This window comes from Sander vitreus, chromosome 10 (genome assembly GCF_031162955.1).
Source record: "Sander vitreus isolate 19-12246 chromosome 10, sanVit1, whole genome shotgun sequence".
Taxonomy (NCBI): Eukaryota; Metazoa; Chordata; class Actinopteri; order Perciformes; family Percidae; genus Sander; species Sander vitreus.
The window spans coordinates 981,525-1,001,524 of record NC_135864.1 but is presented as its reverse complement, the minus strand read 5'-3'; the positions used below and the strand labels follow the sequence as shown (position 1 = coordinate 1,001,524).

General features: G+C 44.9%; 1 protein-coding gene across 3 annotated transcripts in view; it reads left to right on the top strand.

Annotated features, from left to right (window-relative positions):
- Positions 1-20,000, top strand: part of LOC144524030 (transcription factor COE3) — a 200,821-nt gene that overhangs the window by 83,762 nt on the left and 97,059 nt on the right. The gene's annotated exons all lie outside the window — the stretch shown is intronic.

The window sequence follows — 20,000 nt, the reverse complement described above, 5'->3', positions numbered from 1 at the left end:
GACTGCCAATCGGAGTGAAGGCAGCGTGACGTATGTACGTTGGCTGCTCGAGTCGAAGGAAATCATTCACGATGGCGGGACGCTTCAGGACGTCGTATTTCTGTATATATCTGATATGTTTGGCATTTTATCTCCTATATTCTGTTACTTCTATCGAGAAATAAATACTTTTAAATCCAAAAACATCGTTGTTGTGACTTAACAATACCTCTGAGGTGACTTTTAAGACGTGCTTGAAGGTAGCACCCACAAGCCACAGTGGCTGGTGGGCAAAAAGACATGGTCCTTATTTATATATGTTATACTGTCCAACCAGTAGAACATGTCCTGTTCTGTAGACATGGTCCTTATTTATATATGTTATACTGTCCAACCAGTAGAACATGTCCTGTTCTGTAGACATGGTCCTTATTTATATATGTTATACTGTCCAACCAGTATAACGTCCTGTTCTGTAGACATGGTCCTTATTTATATATGTTATACTGTCCAACCAGTAGAACACGTCCTGTTCTGTAGACATGGTCCTTATTTATATATGTTATACTGTCCAACCAGTAGAACATGTCCTGTTCTGTAGACATGGTCCTTATTTATATATATATTTATACTGTCCAACCAGTAGAACACGTCCTGTTCTGTAGACATGGTCCTTATTTATATATGTTATACTGTCCAACCAGTAGAACATGTCCTGTTCTGTAGACATGGTCCTTATTTATATATGTTATACTGTCCAACCAGTAGAACATGTCCTGTTCTGTAGACATGGTCCTTATTTATATATATATGTTATACTGTCCAACCAGTAGAACATGTCCTGTTCTGCAGACATGGTCCTTATTTATTTATATATGTTATACTGTCCAACCAGTAGAACATGTCCTGTTCTGTAGACATGGTCCTTATTTATATATTTATACTGTCCAACCAGAAGAACATGTCCTGTTCTGTAGACATGGTCCTTATTCATATATGTTATACTGTCCAACCAGTAGAACGTGTCCTGTTCTGTAGACATGGGCCTTATTTATATATGTTATACTGTCCAACCAGTAGAACATGTCCTGTTCTGTAGACATGGTCCTTATTTATATATGTTATACTGTCCAACCAGTAGAACATGTCCTGTTCTGTAGACATGGTCCTTATTTATATATGTTATACTGTCCAACCAGTAGAACACGTCCTGTTCTGTAGACATGGTCCTTATTTATCTATTGTCAATATTGCAATATCACATTTTGTCAATATCGTGCAGCCCTACCACGCGCTAGTACTCCTCGCCACCTCTGAATACTCGAGTATTTGTCGCCCCAGAGCTGCACGCACCTGTCAGCTCCGTGAAGTCCAATAGTTGAGTGTAAATGGAACTTGCAGCAGAGATTGGGTTTTGCCCTTTTGGCTGATGGAGGATCATCTGCTGCCGGATAATCATGACTGAAATATTGAAGCGGTGGCGTTTTGGAGGCGAGCGGAGCTGAAACTTGGCACTTGGCAGAGCGCTGCAGGAGGAGGGAGGGGAGGTGTGAGTTCATCCTCTGCCCGCCTGCCCGCAGTCGCCTTCCTTCAGCACCGCAGTAAAACCCCTCTTAGTGGGTAGTGCCATCTGGCCGGGGCCCCTGGCGGAGGCGTAACGGCGCCCAAAAAACTTGGGGTCGCGATGCTTTACTGCCCAAGCCTGCCGCCTGCAGATGGCAGCGGGCGTGCCGCTGGAAAACGCCAAGGTCGCTGCGGCATGTGGCGCGGTGGAAGGGAGAGCTAAATGGCGGTGGGGATGTGGAAGAGGGGTGGGGAGGGGCGGGGGGCACCTCTGGAGCCATGGCAACATCAGGGCCGTGCTATGCTACATTAAAGAGCAGCGCTAGCTCGCCATATGGGAGGGCTACTGCTATCAAAGCTAATAGCTATGTTAGCTTAATGCACACACACACACACACACACACACACACACACACACACACACACACACACACACACACACACACACACACACACACACACGCTCGGTGAGGCAGCAGCAGCTGGTGGAGTGAAAAGCCTCCCAGTACAAAGGAATTTAATAAGAGAACAGCTGAATGAGAGACAGACAGACAGACAGACATCTTTCCTCCTCCTTCCTCGAGCTCCACACCTCCACTTTACTCTCTGTCTCTGTTTTCTGTCCGTCCATGTGTCTGTGATGATCGTGGTTGGGTTACAAAAGTGACACATGGGACAAAAACGGCACATGATATTCAGAGTCCTGTGTGGATTTTCGGTCTTTCATACTACTCTCTTCATACTACTCTCTACTGTTGTCTCTCTACATACTACTCTCAACCGTTGTCTCTCTACATACTACTCTCTACCGTTGTCTCTCTACATACTACTCTCTACTGTTGTCTCTCTACATACTACTCTCTACTGTTGTCTCTCTACATACTACTCTCTACTGTTGTCTCTCTACATACTACTCTCTACTGTTGTCTCTCTACATACTACTCTCTACTGTTGTCTCTCTACATACTACTCTCTACCGTTGTCTCTCTACATACTACTCTCTACTGTTGTCTCTCTACATACTACTCTCTACTGTTGTCTCTCTACATACTACTCTCTACCGTTGTCTCTCTACATACTACTCTCTACGTACTACTCTCTACTGTTGTCTCTCTACATACTACTCTCTACATACTACTCTCTACCGTTGTCTCTCTACATACTACTCTCTACGTACTACTCTCTACGTACTACTCTCTACTGTTGTCTCTCTACGTACTACTCTCTACTGCTGCTCTGCCCGGTGCGTTCCATACATGCGCTAAAGGGGGGGTTGTTTTGGGCGTTATCTGCCGCTGAGAGACACTGACCACGAGTCAGTATTTTAGGAGTTGGGAGTGAGAACGAGTTGGCTGACTGGGTTTCTCGTCCTCGACTCGTTGCAGTTTTTGTGGCTCTGATGGTGAAAAGATGGCGTCTTTATTCAGAAGTCTGTTTGACCCAAAATGTGCCTTCATTCAAGAGATATTTAACCGGTGCAGTCAGAGAGGAGGTGGAGCTCTACCTGTTCACCTCTCCATCGCTCTCTCCCTCGTAGTTTGTCCTTTTCTTTCTCTTTTGTTTTGTTCATCTCTTTGTCTCTCTCTCTCTCTCTCTCGCTCTCTCGCTCTCTCCTTCACTCTCTCCCTCTCTCTCTTTCACTCTCAGTGTCTCTCGTCCCAGGGCTCCCTCTTTCTCTCTGCCTGCAGCTGAAGATGAGACTGAAAATTAATTTGGGGGGTTTCATTAGATTCACTTTTTGGCCCATTTCCCCGGGTTTGGTCCCTGGACACACACACACACACACACACACACACACACACACACACACACACACACACACACACACACACACACACACACACACACGTACCTTAAATGACATATTACCCATGTTGGCTATCTTTTAAAGGCTGATTCTCATATTTATCACACTAAATATGTTATATGTTGACTCTAAAAGTGGCAGATAAAATGTACAGAAAAAATATGAATGATTCAAATAAATGTAAGACTTTGTGGGGTTTCCTAAATATCTCTGCCGAGGGACTCTAAACTCCCCGATAGATCGATTGTAACTGACTTCAGATCTGTAGTCTTTTCTCTTCTCGCTATATTAATACATCATCATTTATTAGCTGATTATATTTTGGTTCAATAATCCAAATATGTGAATTGATACTCAAATAAACCACAAGTACCACAAATTACATTTCTCACATGTTATATATATATATATATATATATATATATATATATATATATATATATATATATATTTTAGACTAAACTATCTTAAAATGTAAGTGTTTATAGAAATAAAAACCTCTTATTTAACTTAATTGAGAGTCATATCTCTGACAGTTTAGGGAAACATTTGGGCTTTAATATATGGAGATTAAATGTACAGAAAAAATATAACTTATATGACTTAATAAAATATGACCTTTTGTGGGGTTTTGATTGGCTTACTGATTGTGATTGTGTCTGTGTGTGTGTGTGTCTGTGAGTGTGTGTGTGTGTGTCTGTGTGTGTGTGTGTCTGTGTGTGTGTGTGTGTGTGTGTGTGTGTGTGTGTGTGTGTGTGTCTGTGTGTGTGTGCATGTGTGTGTGTGTGTGTGTGCTGTGTGTGTGTGTGCATGTGTGTGTGTGTGTGTGTGTGTCTCTGTGTGTGTGTGTGTGTGTGTGTGTGTGTGTGTCTGTGTGTATGTGCATGTGTGTGTGTCTGTGTGTGTGTGTGTGAGTGTGTGCGTGTGTCTGTGTGTGAGTGTGTGTGTGTGTGTGTGTGTGTGCATGTGTGTTCAGTATTCTCTCATTCTCTCTGTCCAATCTCACCTGCTGTCACCGGGCACCACCTGCTTTCTGCTTTTTATTCTTCAAAGAATGTATTTTTTTTTTTGTTGAGAAATCTTCAGCGTCTCGCTCGCTCTCGGACGCTCACCTCCTCAGGTAGATTGAGTTTTCAAGGTGAACGTCCCATTACAGGAGAAGGTTGACAAATTAATTTGGTGGGCGCCTTGTTGCAGTGTGGGTAGCGATAGTGACCGGCCTGTCAATTTGAGGAATGAGGTGTAGCTCAGCGAGCCAGATGGGAGAGAAATTGAACAGCACATTAGCTAATTACTTATGCAAATCACCACCAGTCGCTGCACCTTAACTTAAGCAGGCGGGATGACACTCGGGGAGGCTGGCGGAGAGTTTTAGCTAATGCTAATCCAGACGTACACCCCCCCCAGCCCCCCAACCACCCCAGCCCACAGCCCCTCACCTGCTGCAGGGGCAGAAAATAGATCTCAACAAACATTACCTCACCGCAGAGAACAGGAGGCAGACGCACACTTTTAAAACTTGGTTTATCATGTCGAGTTTATTTATAAAGACCCGATGTCAGACAAACTGGGGACAGAAGATCAGACAGTCATCAATACACTCGCAATATGGGCTTAACATTAGCCTACACGTTCTCACGCTCATCTCGTAAAGTTTGGACGCTTGGTCAGGTGCCTTTGTCGTTCTTCTTGACGCTAAAAGTCTCCTTTAGCGCTATAAGTAAACGCGCTTGGTCGGGACTATTGACGTCCCTTTAGAGCTATAAGTAAACGTGGTCGGGACTATTGACGTCCCTTTAGAGCTATAAGTAAACGTGGTCGGGACTATTGACGTCCCTTTAGAGCTATAAGTAAACGTGCTTGGTCGGGACTATTGACGTCCCTTTAGCGCTATAAGTAAACGTGGTCGGGACTATTGACGTCCCTTTAGCGCTATAAGTAAACGTGGTCGGGACTATTGACGTCCCTTTAGAGCTATAAGTAAACGTGGTCGGGACTATTGGCGTCCCTTTAGCGCTATAAGTTAACGTGCTTGGTCGGGACTATTGACGTCCCTTTAGCGCTATAAGTAAACGTGCTTGGTCGGGACTATTGACGCCCCTTTAGCGCTATAAGTAAACGCGCTGGTCGGGACTATTGACGCCCCTTTAGCGCTATAAGTAAACGTGCTTGGTCGGGACTATTGACGCCCCTTTAGCGCTATAAGTAAACGCGCTTGGTCGGGACTATTGCCGTCCCCTTTAGCGCTATAAGTAAACGTGCTTGGTCGGGACTATTGACGCCCCTTTAGCGCTATAAGTAAACGCGCTTGGTCGGGACTATTGACGCCCCTTTAGCGCTATAAGTAAACGTGCTTGGTCGGGACTATTGACGCCCCTTTAGCGCTATAAGTAAACGCGCTTGGTCGGGACTATTGACGCCCCTTTAGCGCTATAAGTAAACGTGCTTGGTCGGGACTATTGACGCCCCTTTAGCGCTATAAGTAAACGTGCTTGGTCGGGACTATTGACGCCCCTTTAGCGCTATAAGTAAACGCGCTTGGTCGGGACTATTGGCGCCCCTTTAGCGCTATAAGTAAACGCGCTTGGTCGGGACTATTGCCGTCCCCTTTAGCGCTATAAGTAAACGTGCTTGGTCGGGACTATTGCCGCCCCTTTAGCGCTATAAGTAACGCGCTTGGTCGGGACTATTGCCGCCCCTTTAGCGCTATAAGTAAACGCGCTTGGTCGGGACTATTGACGCCCCTTTAGCGCTATAAGTAAACGCGCTTGGTCGGGACTATTGACGCCCCTTTAGCGCTATAAGTAAACGCGCTTGGTCGGGACTATTGACGCCCCTTTAGCGCTATAAGTAAACGCGCTTGGTCGGGACTATTGACGCCCCTTTAGCGCTATAAGTAAACGCGCTTGGTCGGGACTATTGACGCCCCTTTAGCGCTATAAGTAAACACGCTTGGTCGGGACTATTGACGCCCCTTTAGCGCTATAAGTAAACGCGCTTGGTCGGGACTATTGTCGCCCCTTTAGCGCTATAAGTAAACGTGCTTGGTCGGGACTATTGACGCCCCTTTAGCGCTATAAGTAAACGTGCTTGGTCGGGACTATTGACGCCCCTTTAGCGCTATAAGTAAACGCGCTTGGTCGGGACTATTGACGCCCCTTTAGCGCTATAAGTAAACGTGCTTGGTCGGGACTATTGACGTCCCCTTTAGCGCTATAAGTAAACGCGCTTGGTCGGGACTATTGACGCCCCTTTAGCGCTATAAGTAAACGCGCTTGGTCGGGACTATTGACGCCCCTTTAGCGCTATAAGTAAACGTGCTTGGTCGGGACTATTGTCGCCCCTTTAGCGCTATAAGTAAACGCGCTTGGTCGGGACTATTGACGCCCCTTTAGCGCTATAAGTAAACGCGCTTGGTCGGGACTATTGCCGTCCCCTTTAGTGCTATAAGTAAACGTGCTTGGTCGGGACTATTGACGTCCCCTTTAGCGCTATAAGTAAACGCGCTTGGTCGGGACTATTGTCGTCCCCTTTAGCGCTATAAGTAAACGCGCTTGGTCGGGACTATTGACGCCCCTTTAGCGCTATAAGTAAACACGCTTGGTCGGGACTATTGACGCCCCTTTAGCGCTATAAGTAAACGCCGCTTGGTCGGGACTATTGACGCCCCTTTAGCGCTATAAGTAAACGCGCTTGGTCGGGACTATTGTCGTCCCCTTTAGCGCTATAAGTAAACGCGCTTGGTCGGGACTATTGACGCCCCTTTAGCGCTATAAGTAAACACGCTTGGTCGGGACTATTGACGCCCCTTTAGCGCTATAAGTAAACGCGCTTGGTCGGGACTATTGCCGTCCCTTTAGCGCTGTAAGTAAACGTGCTTGGTCGGGACTATTGCCGTCCCTTTAGCGCTATAAGTAAACGCGCTTGGTCGGGACTATTGATGTCCCTTTAGCGCTGTAAGTAAACGCGCTTGGTCGGGACTATTGTCTATGTTATGTTTAGGAAAAGGTCGTGGGTGGGCGTACGGTTCTGTGACACGCGGGAGGAAAGAAAAAAGCGACTACAGCAAGCGTGACAAGCGGGACGTGAACCCCGCTCTCCTGGGTGAAAGTCCTGTGTTTGCCTGTCCCCTGAACACACTGTAAAAACATCTCCTCACTATCTGCTAGCTGCCTGTCCCCTGAACACACTGTAAAAAACATCTCACTATCTGCTAGCTGCCTGTCCCCTGAACACACTGTAAAAACATCTCACTATCTGCTAGCTGCCTGTCCCCTGAACACACTGTAAAAAAACGCGGTCTTGGTAGACAGCCCAGGCTCCACAAACGCCAACAAAAACTGTGCCAACCTGCACCACCAAACATAACAAACTAGTCTTCCAGCCAATAACTGACAAGAAGGATTAGGGGTTGGGGGGTTTAGTGCGAGGAAGGGAGGGGGAGGGGACGGGATGAGGAGGAGGGAGGGGCCAGCTAGCCTCCATTTTGTTTGACAATACTTCGAACGTCAACAAGAAGTAACGTCACCCAACATCGCTTAGAGCACCTTCAAAATATCCCCCAGAGTGTAAGGTATAGGTTCGTAGAACAAGTACAGAGAGAGCACAGCAGGACATTTGGCGCTCCAAACCACTTTCAACTATTCCAACAGTGAACAAACTCTCATGACAATGAGACAACAAAGGTGAGCATACGAAAGTGTCTGCCCAACGGTGAGTAACATGGACATCAAAATGGATCCTTCACACAGTCCAAGCTATCTATTTCAGTGGAACAGTTGCTTTCAATCTACTCCTACTCCTGCTTCTAATATATTTACACATTCCAGTCTATTTCTTTCCGTGAGATGTCACCTGAAACACTAATCCTTATATAGAAGATCCCTCGAATAGATGAAATACCTTTGAACACATGCATGCTAACATATACCAAACCTATCACCCTGCACCACCTGACTCTTTATGTCTTTAAGTCTTATTCGGTGCAACAGTAGAAATATAACATGCAACATATATAATATCCAACCTTTAATGTTCTCCTGAGTGCTCGCTGTGTTTCTGGGACGTATCAGAAGTATTTTAGTTTGGGTTTGTTTACGTGATGCCTCTGGCTCCTCTACTGATGCTGCTGATACTGTTTCAGGGTCTGGGATCTGGTTCTGTCCTTCCTGATATAGACCTTTTCACAGATGTAAACATAAACAGTCTAAATGGACCCAGGTTGATTTCCTGTTGCAGTGTATGCGAATGGTGTCACTGCCCGATGTGAGTCAGCAGGTTTGAGTAGCGCATGCGTCACTTTGCGATGAGTAGCCTACAAGATGCTAACGGCTTTTCAAGGTTTCAACGTTAGCAATCAAACGATCATAGACAGCTACAACGTTTTGGTAAATGATTTCCATCTTCTGTTATTGTATGTAATGAGAAAAGTTTATTATTTTATGGATTTCACAAAGGGGCCAGGCTGGGATTTCATTGAAAAGGTCCATACAGTAGTTCCCTATTTAACAGAAGGCACACGTGTCGTTTTTTTAACCTTTTTGCTGCTTTTTTTGACGTTTTTGCAGCTTTTTTTTGACATTTTAGTCGACCAAACTGTAAGAGAGAGGACTATATGAGACATGCAATAATACTGTCAAAGATATTTGACATTTTCGATGACAAAGCATCGACCTTACAATATGGCCGCAGTATCAACATCTGCGTATTTGGTCCAGTATATCGTGACATTTGATTGTTTTTCCCATTTCGCTGAGCTCGAATCTAAAGTGTCGTGGATGCAAGAAGAAAGTCTCCTAAATGTAGCTCATGCACACACCTCTTCCTCCTCCTCCTCCTCCTCCTCCTCTTCCTCCCCCTCTTCTTCCTCTTCCTCCCGGCCGGAGACTCGGTGGCCAGGTGTTCATTTAACGCCTAACGGCAGCTTGGTAAGGACGCCCCTGAGTCCGCTTCATGCTGCCGCCAGCCGAGCGAAAGACTGCGCTTTGCCAAAAACTCCCCTCTCCCACATAAACCCCCAGTCGCCCTCCCTCCCTCCCTCCTCCTCCCTCCTCCCTCCCTCCATCCCTCCATCCCTCCATCCCTCCATCCCTCCCTTCCTCTTCTCCTTCCCTCTTCTCTATTGTCTCAACTCTGCGTACGTTAACCTCAGCCCCCGTCCTCTCGCGGTGATAAACCGTGCAGACGTCCAGCAGCTGGACACTAAAGGCTCCTTTACAGCTGAGGTACGGGAAGCCGGATGGCTCATATCTGCTTTACAAACACCAGCAGCTTTTTATAGCTTCAGACCAACCTGGTGGGGAATTTAAAACCAGACTGACCGCACAGCGAAACCCTAAAATTCATCCACCCTCTGAGGTCTAAAGTGCATTGTCTCCATGAATACATATCTTCCTAAATACATCTTTTAGAGCAGTGTTTCTCAAAATGGGGGTACGTGTCCCCTTAGGGGGTACTTTGGAGGACTGCAGGAGGTACAGGACATTTTTTGCAAACTGTTTTTCAGTTACAAGGCTGTTGTACTAGACCATTGTTCCTCTTCATATACACTTAATATCGCTTTTTTCGAAGTTTCTGTCACTTTTTTGAAGTATATGTTACTATTATCGACCTATTCTTGCCTTCCTTCCTTCTTTCTACCGTCTGTTTCCAGGTTTTTGTCTCCTTTTCTCATCATCATCTAAATGTCTTCCAGGTCCAAGGCTGTTGTTTAATGAATCCATCGCTGACATCGCTGTATTCTTCCTCTTTATAGAGACTTATTCTTTCTACCAAAAGTGATTCCCGCTGGTTAGGGGGAACATGGCTTAAAGACACTGTTCAAAGGGGGAACATTATTGAAAACAGCTTGAGAACAAGGGGTTTAGGGCACTTGCATATAACAAATGTTGAGATCAAACTGAGCTTTGTGTGTAGTGATGTCCCAGAGCAACGTGTGAAGACATCATCTGGCCCAAAGCTTGATGTTTGCTTTTTAAAATCCCAATCTTCAAATCTATACTCATGTGGACGACTTGTTTTGAGCGTCCAGCGGTGGAAAGTAGTACATTTACTCCTGTACTGTGTGTGTGTGTGTGTGTGTGTGTGTGTGTGTGTGTGTGTGTGTGTGTGTGTGTGTGAGAAATTAGCTTACCAAGTCCACCAATTATACACAGAGAGAGCAGCTGACAAGTGTCAGATCCTCCATCATAACAGCAATGCTCCAAGGTCCAAACGCGCCTGGCTTTTAAAGGGAATGGGAGATGATCTCTGATTGGTTGATTGCATGTTACGCCCAAAACACACCTCTGATTAATGAAGACACTAAGGTCAACCCTTTAGAACCATGGCGCCCGGCACACGGACCCTTTTTACTGCCGTTAAACCAGCAGAAGTGGATTAGGACGCCCTAAACACACCTGCACCAGGCGCTTCACGCCGTGCTCTTACATCGTTAAAATAGAGCCCTCAGTGTTTCTCTGCATTTATATTCAAGATAATATCGTGTCTCTGTTCATTCTTACGTTACGTCTTTTCTTCAGTTAGTTTTCAGGTAAAAAGCTGAGTGACAGGAACAGGAAAGAGTCTTTTCACCTATATTTAGAGAACCAAAGGAGACGATAAGACGCAGGTAACTTCCTCCACATGTGGACGAAAGATCAGAGGGCTTACAGGGGTTGTTGTGTGGGGCGTCCTGCTCTGTTTTTCTTTCCCAGCATGCACGGCGTTCCCTCCCCGGGCTTTACAGCGGGGCTTAGCGTTTTGTATGTGGACCGTCTTCCTAATCACACCTCGCTAATCCGACCTGTCAAACCCCGGAACCTGAATGCTCCTATCAAAGACCCCCGCTCCATCCTCCATCCCCCCGCTGCACGGACGCCCTTTAATTAGCTCATCCAGGCCGCCGCTAGAGGATGCTGGGAAGAAAAAGAAAAAAAAATGGATAGTGAGTGAAGGAGACAAAGACAAAGTGAGCGTTGGAGCTCAGCGTTCCTCTGGAGGCTCCAGGTCCGTTAAAATTGAGCTGAGCCGGGGGCGCCGGGCCACCTAGATCGGAGAGCAGGTGTGTGTGTGTAGGAAGTGGGAATGATAGACTCGACCGTGTGTGTGTGTGTGTGTGTGTGTGTGTGTGAGAAGCATTGATCCATCGATCGGTGTCGGTGTGGCCCCCCGAGCGCCGGCAGGCTTAACTGTTATTACTGCTGTGGCTGTTTTAGCCGTCAGTCATTAATTAATGCACTCACACTGTTAGCTCTCTCCACCTGTCAGTCATACACACACACACACACACACACACACACACACACACACACACACACACACACACACACACACACACACACACACACACACACACACACACAGACACACACACACACACACACACACACACACAGAGACACACACACACACACACACACACACACACACACACACACACACACACACACACACACACACATACACACACTCACACTCCTGCCTGTACACGGTAATGAAGTGTGTGTCGCTGACTGAGGTCAGACAACACCAACACTGGATGATATCTGTTGCGATGCAGATTTGTTTTCAAAGTGTAAGGCCTCCTGCACACTGGCTGCGTGGCGTGAGCATGGCATGAGCGTGGCGTGAGCGTGGCGTGAGCATGGCGTGAACGTGGCGTGAGCATGGCGTGAGCATGGCGTGAGCGTGGCGTTTCTGTTGTGTGTCAGCTGCAGAAAAACGTCACGTTTTCTATGTCTTTACACACCAGAAAGGTGTCTGCTGCTGCTGCTGCTGCTGCTGCTGCTGCTGCTGCTGCTGCTGCTGCTGCTGCTGCTAGCCTTGTCTCTACACATGTATGTTTCCCATAAACATAAACATAAATATATACTGATCTGATTACAGGAAAGACAACGTCGGCAGTATTGACGGAAAAATAGGCTCCAGAATATTTCCTTCTGTATTGACATCCATACTCGAGACTTTCAAACATCAACATGTCATTTATTAAATGTATTTGTGTCTAAGTGACATATAAACATCTTTTCGTGTTCTATGTTGTCTGGAGACGCTTCCAACACGTTTGTGTGTGGCGTGAAAAATAGGCGTCGGTCCTATTTCTAGCATGCACGCGTTTTCTAAGACGTGCGTGTGTTTCCGTGTCCTGAAAGAGCGCCGTTACTCTGCGTTCATGCCGAGTAAAAAGTACGAGTAACAAACTTTGGTTGAAAACATCATTTTATCATCAGAGTCCTTTTTTAAACACAAACCGGGATTTCCATAAAGAGCGTTTGGAAACGAAGGGACGCAGCGGCCCTCCAGCTGTTTCTCGGGGGACGTTAGTGAGCGCTGCACCTTCCCGGCATGCAGATGAGCGCTGACCTCGGGGTCGCCCGCTCTGGTTTTTCCACCCACCGCCTCACATCCAGGTTTGCGACCTGCAGCTCTGCAGCTGGCTGCGGCATCTGTCAGGAACGCATCTACCTCAGTCCACTTCACGTTCAGACTCAAAGATTTCTAGTCCAGAGACTTTTCTACTCGAAATCCCCATCACCAAACTACACCAGACTCCATGTAAATAATCAGGACTTTTAGCGTGTATAGAGCCAGCATATCTCCACCAGACTCCATATAAATAATCAGGACTTTTAGCGTGTATAGAGCCAGCATATTTCCACCAGACTCCATGTAAATAATCAGGACTTTTAGCGTGTATAGAGCCAGCATATTTCCACCAGACTCCATGTAAATAATCAGGACTTTTAGCGTGTATAGAGCCAGCATATTTCCACCAGACTCCATGTAAATAATCAGGACTTTTAGCGTGTATAGAGCCAGCATATCTCCACCAGACTCCATATAAATAATCAGGACTTTTAGCGTGTATAGAGCCAGCATATCTCCACCAGACTCCATGTAAATAATCAGGACTTTTAGCGTGTATAGAGCCAGCATATTTCCACCAGACTCCATGTAAATAATCAGGACTTTTAGCGTGTATAGAGCCAGCATATCTCCACCAGACTCCATATAAATAATCAGGACTTTTAGCGTGTATAGAGCCAGCATATCTCCACCAGACTCCATATAAATAATCAGGACTTTTAGCGTGTATAGAGCCAGCATATCTCCACCAGACTCCATGTAAATAATCAGGACTTTTAGCGTGTATAGAGCCAGCATATCTCCACCAGACTCCATGTAAATAATCAGGACTTTTAGCGTGTATAGAGCCAGCATATCTCCACCAGACTCCATATAAATAATCAGGACTTTTAGCGTGTATAGAGCCAGCATATCTCCACATGTAAATGGGTGAATTAAGGGTTTATTTCAACCAAACCAGAGTGGTGATTGTTGGAACAGTGGAAAGTTTCTGTCCACTTTGAATGAAGTGTGTTTTACGATGATAAAAGTCCTGATTATTTACATGGAGTCTGGTGGGTGAAACACAAAGAGACACTCTACTAGCAAAGCTTTGTATCCTTTAAAGAGGCCTCCTGGCTAAATGATCCCATCCCGTCGGTGGTGTCAGTGATGTCCCTGTGTAGGTAGTTTTTGGAGAGTGCTGGCGTTGTTTTCGTTCTGTTCTTAGTGTTCCTGATGTTGCTGCGTCTGTAAACGGGGGAAACATGAACCTGCAACGTTTGACTCATCTGATGATGTGTCGTTGATCCTCGGAGGTTTGCAGCTTCTATCGACTTTATGATCCATGATGTGCTGCTTCCGCTTGCTAATAGAGAGACATGTGTTTTCTATTTAAAGAGAGAGAGAGAGAGAGAGAGAGAGAGAGAGAGAGAGAGAGAGAGAGGAGGGGAGTGAGAGAGAGAGACAGAGAGAGAGAGAGAGAGACAGAGAGAGAGACAGAGAGAGAGACAGAGAGAGAGAGAGAGACAGAGAGAGAGAGAGAGAGAGACAGACAGAGAGACAGAGAGAGAGAGAGAGAGAGAGAGAGAGAGAGGGGGAGAGAGAGAGAGAGAGAGAGAGAGAGAGAGAGAGAGAGAGAGAGAGAGAGAGAGAGAGAGAGAGAGAGAGAGAGAGAGAGAGAGAGAGAGAGAGAGAGAGAGAGAGAGAGAGGAGAGAGAGAGAGAGAGAAAGAGAGAGAGAGAGAGAGAGAGAGAGAGAGAGAGAGAGAGAGAGAGAGAGACAGAGAGAGAGAGAGAGAGGAGAGAGAGAGAGAGAGAGACAGAGAGAGAGACAGAGAGAGAGAGAGAGAGAGAGAGAGAGAGAGAGAGAGAGAGAGAGAGAGAGAGAGAGACAGAGAGAGAGCGAGACAGAGAGAGAGAGAGAGAGAGACAGAGAGAGAGAGAGACAGAGAGAGAGAGAGAGAGAGAGAGAGAGAGACAGAGAGAGAGAGAGACAGAGAGAGAGACAGAGAGAGAGAGAGAGAGAGAGAGACAGAGAGAGAGAGACAGAGAGAGAGAGACAGAGAGAGAGACAGAGAGAAAGACAGAGAGCGAGACAGAGAGAGAGAGAGAGGGAGAGAAAGACAGAGAGAGAGAGAGAGACACAGAGAGAGACAGAGAGAGAGACAGAGAGACAGAGAGAGAGAGAGAGAGACAGAGAGAGAGACAGAGAGAGAGAGACAGGGCTGGATGTAGTGGGTGGAGGACAGAGAGCAAAGGAAGTGGATGATGGGAGTTTCTCCTGGGAAACCTCAGTTTCCTCCAGCTGAGTACAGATGTTGCAACCCCCCGACCTCTTCACCTTTACACAAACTATCAGCAGCCGCTCTCACAAACACAAGCAGCACAACGTTGTGTCTCCTCGTCCGTGCCGTTGTAATCTTTAAAGACACACAACATGGTACCGGACGAAACACAAAGTCTCCAGGAACAGATCTGTCCACGGAGGAGACAATCTGTCCACGGAGGAGACAATCTGTCCACTGAGGAGACAATCTGTCCACGGAGGAGACAATCTGTCCACGGAGTACAACTGTAGGATGACATCAAACTGTATCATCCACAGGGACATTTGTGTGTTGCAGATGTGTGAAATACTACATGCTTCAACATTAAAGGAGAATGCCGGCTAATGTTCACGTTAATCTTGATCATTATAGCTACGTGAGTACTTTCGATAGGAAAAACCCCGACCCGAATCAGTGCAGGGAACACGGAGGAGCTGCAGCTACGTGTCCAAGCGTCCCCTGAGCTAACACAGCAGTGGTCGGGGCAAGTTTTAGAGACCCTGAACCGATGCTTTTTAAGAAAGTAAAAAAGAAAAAGAAGCTACTAAACAACAGTCGGTGACGTTAAAGAACGGCTTGTTTATTGCTAAGGCCATATGGTCAACATTAAATGATGTAATAATAATGTATAACAATAACAATAACTTATTTCATTAGTAAATAGCTGTTGAACGACAAAAACAACCACCAGATGGGAAAAGGACATTTAACAATAACTTCAAATGCACCACGAGGCTGTAGTTTACCAGTTTCATTGAACGCACCGTCTGTGTTGTTTCTCCGACGGCAGCTGCAGATTGTTACATCCCGGTGTTGAATCCTCTACAGTAAAACACAGTCACACTTTACACCGTTTAGCGTTAGCTGTCAGCATTTAACCCTGTTTAATCCAGCTACTAGCTAACGGTAGGCTAACGTTAGCTGCTGTCGAGTATAGTGTTAACTAGCTAGCTGTAGGCTAACGTTAGCTGCTGTCGAGTATAGTGTTAACTAGCTAGCGGTAGGCTAACGTTAGCTGCTGTCGAGTATAGTGTTAACCAGCTAGCGGTAGACTAACGTTAGCTGCTGTCGAGTATAGTGTTAACCAGCTAGCGGTAGACCAACGTTAGCTGCTGTCGAGTGTAGTGTTAACCAGCTAGCGGTAGACTAACGTTAGCTGCTGTCGAGTATAGTGTTAACCAGCTAGCGGTAGACTAACGTTAGCTGCTGTCGAGTATAGTGTTAACTAGCTAGCGGTAGGCTAACGTTAGCTGCTGTCGAGTATAGTGTTAACCAGCTAGCGGTAGACTAACGTTAGCTGCTGTTGAGTATAGTGTTAACTAGCGTCACATGCAGAGATGTTTCTGTTGCCTGTAACGTCTGTTTCAGAGCAGCAGAGAGAAGAGCAGACATATCAGTGGCACCAGATTTCGGTAGCCAGGGTTGGCAGGAAGACGATGTTCCAGTTAATGATCCAGGCAGAACATCCTCGTCTCCTCCTTCATTTTACAGTCCAATGGGGCTAGAACGGCTCCGGGTCAAACCTCAATATGGAATGGATTAATCTACGTTATTTTGACAGCCCTGAAGTTTGTATGTGTGTATGTGTGGATGATTTCTGTAATATGTTCACAGCTCTGGGGAAGAAGCTGTTGCGGAGTCTGTTTCATACCTGTCAAGTATCCCGTTTTGGCCGGGAAAGTCCCGTATTTTACCCTTCTTTCCCGCCGTCCTCCCATATTAGTATTTTCCCATAAATCTCCCGTATTTTAACCTGCGTTATTAAAAAATAATAATACCCCAGGTCCCGGGCGGAGTAAAAAAACAAACATTCCCAATCTGAGCTCTGTCACTAGCCTCGCGATAACCACCACCGCCACCTGCAGTAGCCTACTACAGGTACTGTAGTACTACTACCTGCGCTACTACAGGTACTATAGTAGCCTACTACCTGCACTACTACAGGAGCTGCAGTAGCCTACTACAGGTACTGTAGTAGGCTACTGCAGGTAGTAGGCTACTACAGTACTGTAGTAGGCTACTGCAGGTAGTAGGCTACTACAGTACCTGCAGTAGCCTACTACAGGAGCTGCAGTAGCCTACTACAGGTACTGTAGTAGGCTACTGCAGGTACTGTAGTAGTGCAGGTAGTAGGCTACTACACTACCTGCAGTAGCCTACTACAGGTACTGTAGTAGGCTACTACAGCTCCTGTAGTAGGCTACTGCATGTACTGTAGTAGCCTACTACCTGCAGTAGCCTACTACAGTACCTGCAGTAGGCTACTACAGCTCCTGTAGTAGGCTACTGCAGGTACTGTAGTAGCCTACTACAAGGCTACTGCAGGTACAGGTACTGTAGTAGCCTACTACAGTACCTGTACCTAGCCTACAGTACAGTAGTAGGCTACTGCAGGTACTACCTACAGTAGGCTACTACAGTACCTGTAGTAGCCTACTGCAGGTACTGTAGGTGGCAGTTGTCGCGAGGTTAGTGTGTGAGGTCAGATGATGAGTGACAACGATGATGGACGCTACGACAGACGGAAGGCACTCCTGCCAAAAAACCCAAACCCTCATGTAAATACCGCAATCAATGGGACAGGGAATTACCTTTTCTGAAGAGGAGCAGCGTGGGGGACAGTCACGCGTTTTTTAAGTTTTGTAACTGCGACTTTAGCATCTCACACGGGGGAAGGAATGATGTTTGTCAGCACGAGAAATCCACCAAACATAAGCATGGGCTAGAGGCACAAAAAAAAAAAGGTACAACAATCTATCTGCTTGTTTAGGTACAGGTATGGTCTGTTTGTCCGTGTGCTGGGGGTTCCCAGTCTGCCTGAGGTGGGGGGTGAACAGGGAGAGTCCTGCCTGATGTTTGTGTCCCGTGTGAGAAGACGGCGTGAGTATATTTCACTCAGGTTTGGTAGATGGGAGCCAATTATTCTCTCAGCCGTCTTAACAGCCCTCTGCAGGTCCTTCCTATGCTGTTCTTCCAGAACTGGAGTTGGGATTGTTTCCTCCAGCTTCTGTTTCTAAGACCTATAAGTATAACTATAACTATAAACCTTAAATGTGTAAAAATCTCATTAACTCTAAGTTAAACATTTCATTTCAGACATCATCGTCCGCGCAATGAAGTCCCGTTGCTCCAGAAAAAGAGTCAGATAGTAAGAGTAATGAGTGTTTTCATTTCCGCTCGGCTTCATCGACTGGTTTTTTATTGGCTGCAGTAACAGCAGCAATGAATTATGGGATTTCATTGAGAATGGGGGTGTATTGGGGGGGTTTGGGGAGAGGGGGGGGTGTGTTGGGGGGCGTTGATGGGTGTAAACAGAGATGAAAGCGAGTTAATGAGCCGGAGCCTTTTATTGGATCTGACTGTGTAACTCAGTGTGTCTCTGCTGCTCAGCTGATCTGACAAACTGGAAGTCATCGTTCAGTAGAAGTCACACGGACCCCCCCCACACACACACACACACACACACACACACACACACACACACACACACAAACACACTCACACACACACACACACACACACACACACACACACACACACACACACACACACACACACACACACACACACACACACACACACACACACACACACACACACACACACACACACTCACACACACTCACACACACACACACACACACACACACACACACACACACACTCACACACACACACACACACACACACACACACACACACACTCACACACACACACACACACACACACACACACAGCACTTTACGGATTTAAAGAACGTGCCATTAATTAAAGATACCAGCGTGACCCAGTTTAAACCCTGGTGTAGCGTTTGGGAGCCTGAGGCTCTGTGTTCATGTCCTGTGTGGTAATCCCGTCCTGATTGGTCACTCATCAGTCAGTCAGCTGGTGTTTTAATTGACCCACGTGCTGCGTTCAGGGCCTGTCTGCATCCAGGACGGTTGGGTTCGGGGATAGGTGCAGCACCAAGTCCATCAGCAACACTAACTGAATGACTTTCCTCTTTACCCGACCAATGTGTTGTCTTCCATCAACCATCAACTGCTACGTTTTTTTTTTTTAATTCATGGCCAATAATTTTTCTTTAGAAGTTTTTGTCACTTTTTCTCTGACATTTTTCACGTGTTTTCAATGTTTAAAAAAAAAAATAAAAATAAAAAAAATATATATATATATATACATATACATATATACATATATATATATATATACATGTATATATAGGCTATATAGATATATATATGTATATATGTATATGTATATATATATAGCCTATATATATATATATGTATATATATATATATAGGCTATATATATATATATATACATATATATATATATATATATATATATATGTATATATATGTATATATATATGTATATATATACGTATATATATATATATATATATATATATACATATATATATATATATGTATATATATGTATATGTATATATATAGGCTATATATATATACGTATATATATATATATATATATATATATATATATATATATACATATATATATGTATATATATGTATATGTATATATATAGATATATATATATATATATATATATATATATATATATATACGTATATATATATATGTATATATATACGTAATGTATATATATGTATATATATATATATATATATATATACATATATATATACATATATATATATATATATGTATATATATATATATATGTATATGTATATATACGTATATATATATATATACATATATATATATATATATGTATATATATATATATACGTATATGTATATATACGTATATATATATATATATATAAAACATAAAAATACGTTTTTTGATGCTTTTTTGTCGTTTCTTCCGAGGTTTTTGTCACTTTTTTCCCGTCATTTTTCACGTGTTTTTCAACGTTTTTGTCCCTTTTTCTGAATTATGGCTTATTTTGAGGCTGGATCATTACAGACATGTTATTATATTGGATGATATTATATTT